Below are 10,459 nucleotides of genomic sequence, written 5' to 3' on the forward strand. Positions count from 1 at the left end.
GCTGCAGCTTTCCCTAATGACCTGTGCCTCCAGTAATTGATTAATGTGAGATTTTACAACATCATACAGGAGGCAACCGTCGGTAACGCTGTCTAACTGGAATCTCGTCAGTCACAGGAATTTTGTGAGAGATGAGACTAATGCAACCTAGGTCCCCATCATGAACAGAGAAGATGTCCTCATAGCTCAAGAGCAGAGACCAAACACGTTCCCCATCTGCATCTGTAAGCGCAGTCAAATAAAGAGACTCAATCTGACTGAACTGTTTTCTATTTGGGCAGTGGCTTCTACAGCTCGAACTTCAGCTACCCCCTTGGGGAGACTAACGACATCCACACAACTCAGAGTGCCTAAGATGGTGTGAGGGTATGGCAGGACATCAGTATTCCCTACATTAACCACAGGGATGTACACTGTTCCCCGGGAGACCCGCACTAAAGCAGGAGAGGTCAACAGCCCTTCTGGCAAGCCAGAATCTGAGGGCTCGAACAGAACAGGGAGGTCAGAGTACTGGTCCAAACAAGTTGAAGTTACAAACTTAGTTACACCCCCTGGGATGCGAGCAGCCCGCCCCCCACATAGCTTTACTTTACCCCCAGACGTTCCAGGACATGGAAACGGAATGGTGACACTGCTGCAGTGCTTGGAAAATGGGACTCGGGGCCTGGACCACTGTAGGCAAATCAAACAAGGCGGAGCCATGTTGGCCAAACAAAACCTCATAGCCTTTGCTGATGATGTTCATTCCTAACACCCCGGGCACCTTAGAGCCCCCCGGGGGATCCTTTACCACTAGCACCCCACATCTTGTTATGAGCTTTCCACACAGAGTGACATCAGGTTCAAGGTACCCAACATAAGGAATCGCTAAGCCACTGGCTGCTCGGAGCTGCAGCCAATGACAGGACTTGTAAAAAAAACTTTCAAAAACTGTGGACACCATAGACCCTGTATCCAGCAAACAAGGAACAGTAATCCCCCCCATGACCACATCGAGGTGAGGACATGACGACATCAGATTAGGTACAGTGCCAGTCCCCATCGAGCTAACCCCAGAGTCAATAAATGCCCCATCTGAACTGTGACTCAGCAACTCAGTGGGGCGTAACATCATTTAAACCAATGAGAATGACATCTGTCATTCCCTTTAACGGCGCAAAGCGCGATGTCAAATAAATGCATCGGTATATTGACAACGGTATAATATTCAATGGCGCATTTGAAGGAGGCTGCTTGTGAGACCGTATGGAATAGTCATTCCACTAAACCATAGCCTTCACGCATTTGCACTATTTGCTCTATTATTTGAACTCATTGGCAAAGTGAAACTTCACCATGGTCAGTCAACGACAAGACAGTTATATGCAGTTACTTTCACTATTGACTGACAATGGGTTACCATCAAAAACATAGGCTTGAAAAAGCTACACTTACCCTAATATTGCTGAAATGACTGAATAAAAAAACATTTATCCTGCAGAGGAGTTGCTTATATCTTGTGACAGTGTGTCTTCAGCTGTGCTCCATACGTGTCTCTCGCCTCTCCCCTAATCACTTTTAACATTCATTACCAATTTGCAAATGATGGTGAATAACTACTCATCATGAGATGTACAGTATTTCGTAATATCTTTATTCTAATATGTTTCCCATTGTAATCGTGCAATGGTTTGCATGGTTGTGCGCTGGTGTGCGTTCATGGATGATAGAAGGATGGTGCGTTGTGCACCCGCCAATATGACTGTTGACAATGCGCTCTTAAAATAACATATAAACAACTCGCCATAGACTTCTGACCAGGTGTACAATAGCGATTTGTAGACAATGCGCTAAGCCACTTCCTAAGTTGTTAATTGCCACACCCCTGGGCGCATTGTTTAAAAAATAAACATGCAAAATAAGGAATTAAACTTTGCGCCGGGTGGAAAACTAGTTTTACGCCATGCGCCAGGGTGCAAAATACAGCCCTATGTGTCATAGGCGCATAGTCTGCCTCAGAAAGTGCTATGTGAGAAACATTAGCTTGTGTTTTTAATTTTAAATAGTCTCACAACGTCATATCCTTTATTTGTGCTGGTTTCCCTGACCAGATGACTATCTTTTACTGTAGTTTACACTCATGTTCCTCAGAATATCTATTTGTTTGCTGTCAAGAGCTGCACTGGATGTACATATATATACATTCTATTTTTTCCTACTTTTCTTCATTTGTGTGCATTGAGGCAATAGGTTTGTCAGACATTCCTAACACAGGATCCCCTCATTAGAGCTGTGATGCTAAACATGTAGAGCACATGTCCCAGTAGGCTTTAGCCAGTCGTGGCTTAGAGCAGCGTTTCTCAAACTGTGGGTCGCGACCCACTACTGGGTCGCGGAGACATGCCAGGTGGGGTTTTTTTATTTATTTTTTTATCTGTAGCCTGGGCCCAGGTAGCACCCGATGCGCAATGGACGCACTGTGTTATTCACAGGGAAGCGCTCGTGTCAAGGCAGCTTAGTTAGTCCCGACCTACATGAGATTTTGAACGTTGTTGTGAGAGTGGTGAATTTCATCAAAACCCGGCCCTTAAAAGCGCGTCTATTCTCCGCACTTTGCGAAGAGATGGTAGCTGACCAAAAGGCTGTACTGTTTCACAGCGAGGCAAAGTGGCTTTCCCGAGGTACTGTAAAGTGCTGTTGCGCGTGTTTGAGCTCCGAGTCGCCTCTTCTTGGAGGAAGAGCGCGTTTGAATAGCACGTTCACTAATGAACATTTCTTGACGAAGCTAGCCTATCTTAGCGATATATTTAATAAATATACTGGACATTTAACTCAAATGTACATTTGAGTTAAATGTCCAGTTACAAGGCAAAGACAAGCACCTACCTCACCTAGCAAATAAGATTACTGCATTCACCAAAAAAACTTGAGTATGGGACAGGCGCCTCGATCGCGACAGTATTATGCCTTCGAGATTTCTGAGCGAAATCGCTGAAACGTCTGATTGGGAGGCACTCTTGTGATCCCATGTATTAAACAGTAGGCCTACATCACATCCCTGCAAAGTTTATTTCAAAAATATTTCCCAACCAGCAGTGCTCAGTATGACTGGATTATGGATCCATTTAATGCAGCATGTTGGTATTTCATTGAATATATTGTACAATGCTGTAAAATGGCTTATGCTTCCTAATATGTTGCTGGAAAACAGAAATATGTGTTATGTATTTATTATTTATTATTATATCTGCAGCACCAGCTGATTTTAACTCTGTTGAAGAGGATGTATTTAGAACTTGTCATTATTTCAATAAATTTGACAATTTTAAGCTTGACCTATGTCAGGACCACTTGGCTCAAAGTAGAGCTGACATAGGGGAGACCACACTGAACTTAATGTTTAAATATGATGTTAGTTTATTAACGAATGATTTGTCCGAAGTCAGTAAATGGTAAGCAAACCAAAAGTGTCGTGCATATCAGTATGATGTAAGTGTAAAGCAAAAAGGTGAACGGGCAAGGAGCGACGACCACAGCCAGCCTCTCGTCAGGCCAAGGTAGCAGAAAGAGAGAGCGAGCCGACTGGAAGGCGGTGATTTTAAAGACCCGCTCATCGGCCCACCAATTAGCGCGGCACGGCCCACAGCAACAGCTCCACCTAAAGGCGACAGAACAGCAGCAGTAGGAAATGCAGGCTGGATTCCCACACAGGGCCAAGTCAGGGAGAGACACACCCAGCACGGCATAGCCGGGCGTGACATCACTCCCCCCCAAAAAAACAGAGGCCCACGTTAGCGGGACTCTGGATTCATAATTAAACACTCCCAACCACCAAAGTAACAAATAAATACAAAGAAAATATTAAACTAAACTCATTCACACTGGAATACCCATACACACTTAATCGTGCACATTCACTCATTTATCGTGTGAACACAACTGTCACAACCCATAAACAACACTGACCACTCTCACCCCAGATCTCCACCGTTTCTTACCACCCAGCAAAATCCTGGCGCCTAGGATAGCTAATTAAGGGAGGACAGAGACGAGACAAAGACATGGTAGAAAAAGGACAACATCATATCAACTCATCCGGGCCAAGAAAGCGCATCTGCTAACACATTCTCAGCGGCACTCTATTAGACAGTAGATTGGGCTGCATGAGACACTGTAAAGACAAAACATCAGAAATTAAAATCTTTAAATGAGTATGTTGTACCCCATCCAAATGCCCCAAAATGCTATCCAAACTAGCCAACATCTGTGTATTATTTAGCCAAGGCTGCAGAACCGCACCATCTGGACCCTGCACCCCCATCCGCCGCCTGAGAAGCGTCGGGTGCATCCTTGCCAGCCCCACAGGTCTATAAGCAGTCTTATCTCCCACCACCCGCAATGGTGAGGAACAATACGATTTTGATAGGTCGACAGGACAGCTCTGTGTTTTCCTTCTGCGCTCAGAAATGGACACCACACAGCCGCCCACCGACACCTCTTGCACAACAGCACATGGAATAGCGCATCCAGCCCCCAATGCAGAACCCGGAATTGACAACGGCGCAACCCCTCGACCACCAGAGCTAAACACCCCTGCCGCAAGATCACACCGTCGCTTCAACTCTGTCCGCGCCACACACAGATTTCCACTAGCCAATTTCCCAGCCAAAAACAATCTTCGGCGAAAGCCATACACATAATCGGCCAAATCTTCAGGTGGCTCCACACCACCTTCTAACTCATGGCTCACTGATAGAAAGGTGCGCATTTTGTGCCCAAAAACTAAGTCGTTAGGGCTAAACCCCGTGCTCTCCTGTACTACCGCACGGGCCGCCAGTAATAGCCACGGTAAGCCCTCTTCCCAATCTCTCTTAAGGTCAACACAATAAGCACGCAACAACGATTTCAATGTGGCATGAAAACGTTCCAGAGCCCCCTGGCTCTGGGCATGATATGCACTGCTTAAATTATGTTTTACTCGCAGTTCTTTTAACGCTGCCGCAAATGTCTTGGACGTAAAATTTGACCCACGATCGCTTTGGATTACTTTTGGTAGGCCAAAAATGGATACAAACTGAGATAAAGCCTTCACAATTGATCTCGTGGTTATAGTCCTTAGGGCATATGCCGCAGGGTAGCGTGTCGCTTGGCACATCACAGTGAAAAGATAAACACTGCCAGACTTTGACGGTGGCAAAGGGCCCACACAATCTATGACCAGATGTTCAAACGGAGTGCCCACGGACCAAATGGGTTGTAGCGGCGCAGGTTTAATCGAAATATTTGGTTTACCAGCAATTTGACAAGCATGGCAACCTTTTACGAAACTCGCTATGTCCCGTCTTATCCTTGGCCAATAGAAATGCTGCAATACACGATTGTACGTTTTCCTCACCCCAAAATGGCCAGACGCTTCCCCGTGCGCTGTTTTTAAGACTAAGTCTCGGTATTTTACAGGCATCACCACCTGCAACACCTGATCTGCCAGAGGTGACCACCTGCGCAGCAACAAACCATTTTGGATCAGATAACCATGATCGACATTATCCTCGCCAGAGGCCAAAGCGAAATACTTTTCGAGAGTAGAATCATTCTTTTGAGCTTCAATTACCTCACTGAGAGATAACGGTGCTGGTAAATCTGGGACAAACATTTTAACTCTATTAGCCCTAGATACGTCAGATGGATTCACTGTCTGAGCGCGAGCCATTGCTCGCGTCACCGCGCAGGCAGTGAACACCTCTGGAAAATCTTTAAGACTTTTGTCCAGCTCAGCTGATGGCGTTGGAACTGTTTTGACCACGGGAGGCGGACATAACCTCTCCGGCCACACACAATCCCCTCCCAAATTATTTCCGATGATCATGTCAATATTTTCGACAGGTAGAGTCGGACGTACAGCTATAGTCACCTCTCCATTCACAAACCCAGACTGCAACTGAATTTGATGCAATGGCACTGGAAACGGTTGGAGCCCAATTCCTCGAATTAACACAAAACTCCCAGTATGAGACAAAGCGGAGAAAGGCAGGGCCGATTGGCAAATTAAACTCTCCGAAGCTCCAGTGTCACGTAATATTTTAACTGGTACTCTATGAGCATCTCCTACCAGTGAAACAAACCCTTCAGTGATGAAAGGAGCGTAATCAGACACTGAGATTTTAGGTTCATCACACAACATTTTAGAATGCTCAGGGTCTGTTTGAGTCCCATTTAACTTAACATTCCTCAACTGTACGGCAGGAATCGACGAGGCACAGGCAACATCTCTGACATGGCTTACTTTACTCTTGTTACGGGCACTCAAGACTGGACATTCATTTTTCCAATGACCCAATTCAAAACAATAATTGCACTGACTGTCGGCATCACTTTCCCGTGTTCTGTTATGAGGCGCAGGATAGGACCTCCCAGGAGGACCAGCATTAACGCGGACAGATCGATTTTCCCTGCGATTATCGTAACGCGGAGAAAAGTCCCGCATATGATTTCTATGCGTCAATACATATCCATCAGCGAGGACAGCAGCCTCGGCAGCTGTCTTCACCTGATGTTCGTTTAAATATGTAGCAATCCGTTCGGGCAAGATGTTCTTAAACTGTTCCAAAATAACTAAATCGCACAAGTCATTAAACGAATCAATCCCCTCCGCTGAGCGCCAGCGATGAAAAAAGCTACTAAGCTCTCTGGCCACATCAGCGTGAGTTTGTTTTTCCGACTTTCTCCAATTGCGAAAGCGTTGTCTATATGCCTCAGGAATTAGTTCATAGCATTTCAACACAGCCTCTTTTACTGATCGGTAACTCTTTCTTTCTACAAAAGGCAGTGCCACAAATGCCTCTTGTGCGCGACCAACTAAAACCGTTTGTAACAACAACGTTTTGTCCTCATCGCTCCAATTCTGGTCGGCAGCAACATTTTCAAACAATGAGAAAAATATGTCCGGATCACGTTCGTTGAATTTTGGAAGAAACTTTATCATATTTGCTAAACCGGATTGCAGGGTGGAATTTCCACCTGTTTTACCTTCGGCCACCAGCTTAAGCCTGGTGCGCTCAAGTTCACGAGCCTGCTCCTGTTCATACTCCAAACGCTTCAGTTTTTCCATTTCAAACAAACGATCTTTTTCTCTTTCGATAGACTCCATTCTCATGCGTTCTAACTCTTGGTCTAACTCCCATTTCTTTTGCTCCCTCTCTTGTTCCATTTCCAGTTTCTTTTGCTCAAATTCAAATCTCCTTTGCTCTATATCAAATTTCTTTTGATCCAATTGCATCTGCAAAAGTAATTTTTGTTGCTCATAGGTCAATTCATTACTTTTGGCCGAGGAACTTGGAACAGACGGGTCTGTTGGAAATGTCGTTGGTGGGGTAAGCTCTGCCGGAGTACCCCCAGGCAACACCTGATTTTCTTTCAAACGATCACAAATAAAATCTATTAATTGATCTTTCTTTGCTGCTTTTGGCAGTGTCAGTTCAATCCCATAATGATCTGCAACATTCACTAATTGCTCTTTTGTTAGCGCCACTAACAAACTCTCTGAAGGAGCAGCCAAAAAGTCCTCCAACGCGCTCATTATACAGCCTATTCAATAAACGATCACCAGTATGTATACTATCAAAATCAAACTAAATATAGGCATTCCAGTTACTCTTACCCAACCACATACAAACAATTTTGCAAAGTGAAAAAACAGTTCAAGCAGCAGAGCAAACAAATCACGGAGCTCTCCCCCTAAACATTTTCCCCCCCAACTATACAAACCTATCTTCACACTGAGTCCAAGAATCAGGATAATTTACTCACCGATACCGACAGAGACGTACTGCCCCGACCAAAGCCAATTCAGCCGGTTCTCTACGGCGGTGCCCTGATCCAGACTCCAGTGACAACCTAAATCCCAGCGCGGAAGCGCTCTAGCACGGGGATAACGATAGCTCCACAAGATTAGTCGCCCCACTACATAAACAGCAATCGCACCTTACAAACAAAGTGGCTGCACCAAATGCTCCAATCTACAAAGTAATGCTACCCAGTTAACCTCAAATCCAAAGTTAAACTAAAAGGATCAGCGCAGATCTCCCCAAAACAAAGCATTCGGAGAAAAGCCGGTAGGCCTCAAACTACGCCCACTGGTTTCATTCACAAAATCACGCCGATGACGTAGCTACACACCGCACTACGCTGCCATAGCCGACAGTGGGAATCAAAGTAGACTATACGTACCAATATTCGGGATCAAAATGTATCGGATCGAGCCCCCATATGTCAGGACCACTTGGCTCAAAGTAGAGCTGACATAGGGGAGACCACACTGAACTTAATGTTTAAATATGATGTTAGTTTATTAACGAATGATTTGTCCGAAGTCAGTAAATGGTAAGCAAACCAAAAGTGTCGTGCATATCAGTATGATGTAAGTGTAAAGCAAAAAGGTGAACGGGCAAGGAGCGACAACCACAGCCAGCCTCTCGTCAGGCCAAGGTAGCAGAAAGAGAGAGCGAGCCGACTGGAAGGCGGTGATTTTAAAGACCCGCTCATCGGCCCACCAATTAGCGCGGCACGGCCCACAGCAACAGCTCCACCTAAAGGCGACAGAACAGCAGCAGTAGGAAATGCAGGCTGGATTCCCACACAGGGCCAAGTCAGGGAGAGACACACCCAGCACGGCATAGCCGGGCGTGACAACCTACCACTTTCTTAGAGCGATGAGGGACAGGTGGGGCTCGAGAATGCCCCCTTGATCAAAGTGGGGAATGAAAGAAAAAGTTTGAGAATCACTGATCTAGTTTGTTAACCACAGTCACGAGTTGGGTCGCGATAGTCTGTCATTTTTAAAAAGTGGGTCCCCAGAAAAAAAGTTTTGAGAAACACTGGCTTAGAGACTAGGATTGCACCCATCGTGTTGTTTACTCAGTTTTAGAAGATTAGTGTTCTATCTCGTTTACACTTCCTCAGAAGTAGAGAATGCACTGAACTGTACTTACTCTATGGATCTGCAGATAATAGTTTACCCTCCACTACGGATAATAATTATTGCTGTTTTGTGTTGCATTATTTTGAATACCAGCCATTTTTTTGTTACCAAACTCCATTAATTGGTAATGGAGGCAGTGCGAAGGCAAAGCGAAGCCCCCCCGCCGGACTGGACCCCCAGGGCGGACACAGTTTTTTGTGAATATCTCGAAAACTGTAGGGCCTAGGAGGACGCCATTTTTTGCATGTTGGTCTCTAGGGCCATGTCAACCCATCCCTCATTTGATGTATAGCGCCACCTAGTTTAAAATGAAAAAGCAAAAATGAGGTGTTGTAATCGCAGGTATCTTTAATGACATCATCAAAACTGCACGAAATTTGGAGTGATCATTATAACACCCTCTGAATGCATGCCAAGTTTAGTGGAATTCCGTTCATGGGGGCCAAACAATAAATGAATTTATGTGAACATTTAGTGACTGGACTGGCTGGACACAGTTTTCTGTGAATAACTCGAGAATCATAGGGCCTAGGATGGCCAATATTTTTTTGTAGGTTGGCCTCCAGGGGCTATGTCAACCCATCCCATTTCCACTCATTTGATGTATAACGTTAGTTTAAAATGAAAAAGCAAAAACGAGGCATTGTAATCACAGGTATCTTTGGCTGACAGGTTCAAAACTGCACAGAATTTCAAGTTAAGGATCATTATGACACCCTCTGAATGCAAGTTTTGTGGAATTCTGTTCATGAAGGACCATACAATAAATGAATACTGTATATGTGTACATTTACTGACTGTACACTACGCACGCACACACACACACACACACACACACACACACACACACTCATTAACACAAACAAACACACACATAAAGATACATGCACACACATGCAGGCACACACACACACACACATAAATGCACACACAAACACACAAGCTCAGACACACACACACACAAACAGGTATGCACACTCAGTGGCGGTTCTAGAGATTTTTTCCTGGGTAATCCATGGGCCAGACCAGATACCGGTACCATCTGGGTGGGCAAATTCTAGTTGTGATTTATTTTTTATACCTACACATCCCTAGTTTATGTTTTGATATGATAGACCTCTGAGATTGGTAGCTTTTTAGTGGTTATCACCTAATGAAGTAAACCACCCTCTAAAATAAATCGCATTTTAGACACCTGGTGCATATGAACTTGAAGTTGTATAATATTATGTTTGGTGTCATCTTAAAGAGTACACCCTAACCTTTCAGCACATTGGTAAAGCCCTCTGACAAACACAGAGGTCACTGGAGCTCTTTGAACCAAGAAAAACACAACATTTTCCACAATTTCCACCTATACACGTTCTTTATGCCCTGTGGCATCAGAGAATATTACAGACACAAAAGACTGAAACTGCAATACTCTCTGGACTCCAAGGATTCAGGAAATGTATGCTTTATCCATACTACTTCTTTGTTGGATCAACAATTTATAGTTTACCC

The sequence above is a fragment of the Alosa sapidissima genome, chromosome 9 (assembly GCF_018492685.1).
Source record: "Alosa sapidissima isolate fAloSap1 chromosome 9, fAloSap1.pri, whole genome shotgun sequence".
NCBI lineage: Eukaryota > Metazoa > Chordata > Actinopteri > Clupeiformes > Clupeidae > Alosa > Alosa sapidissima.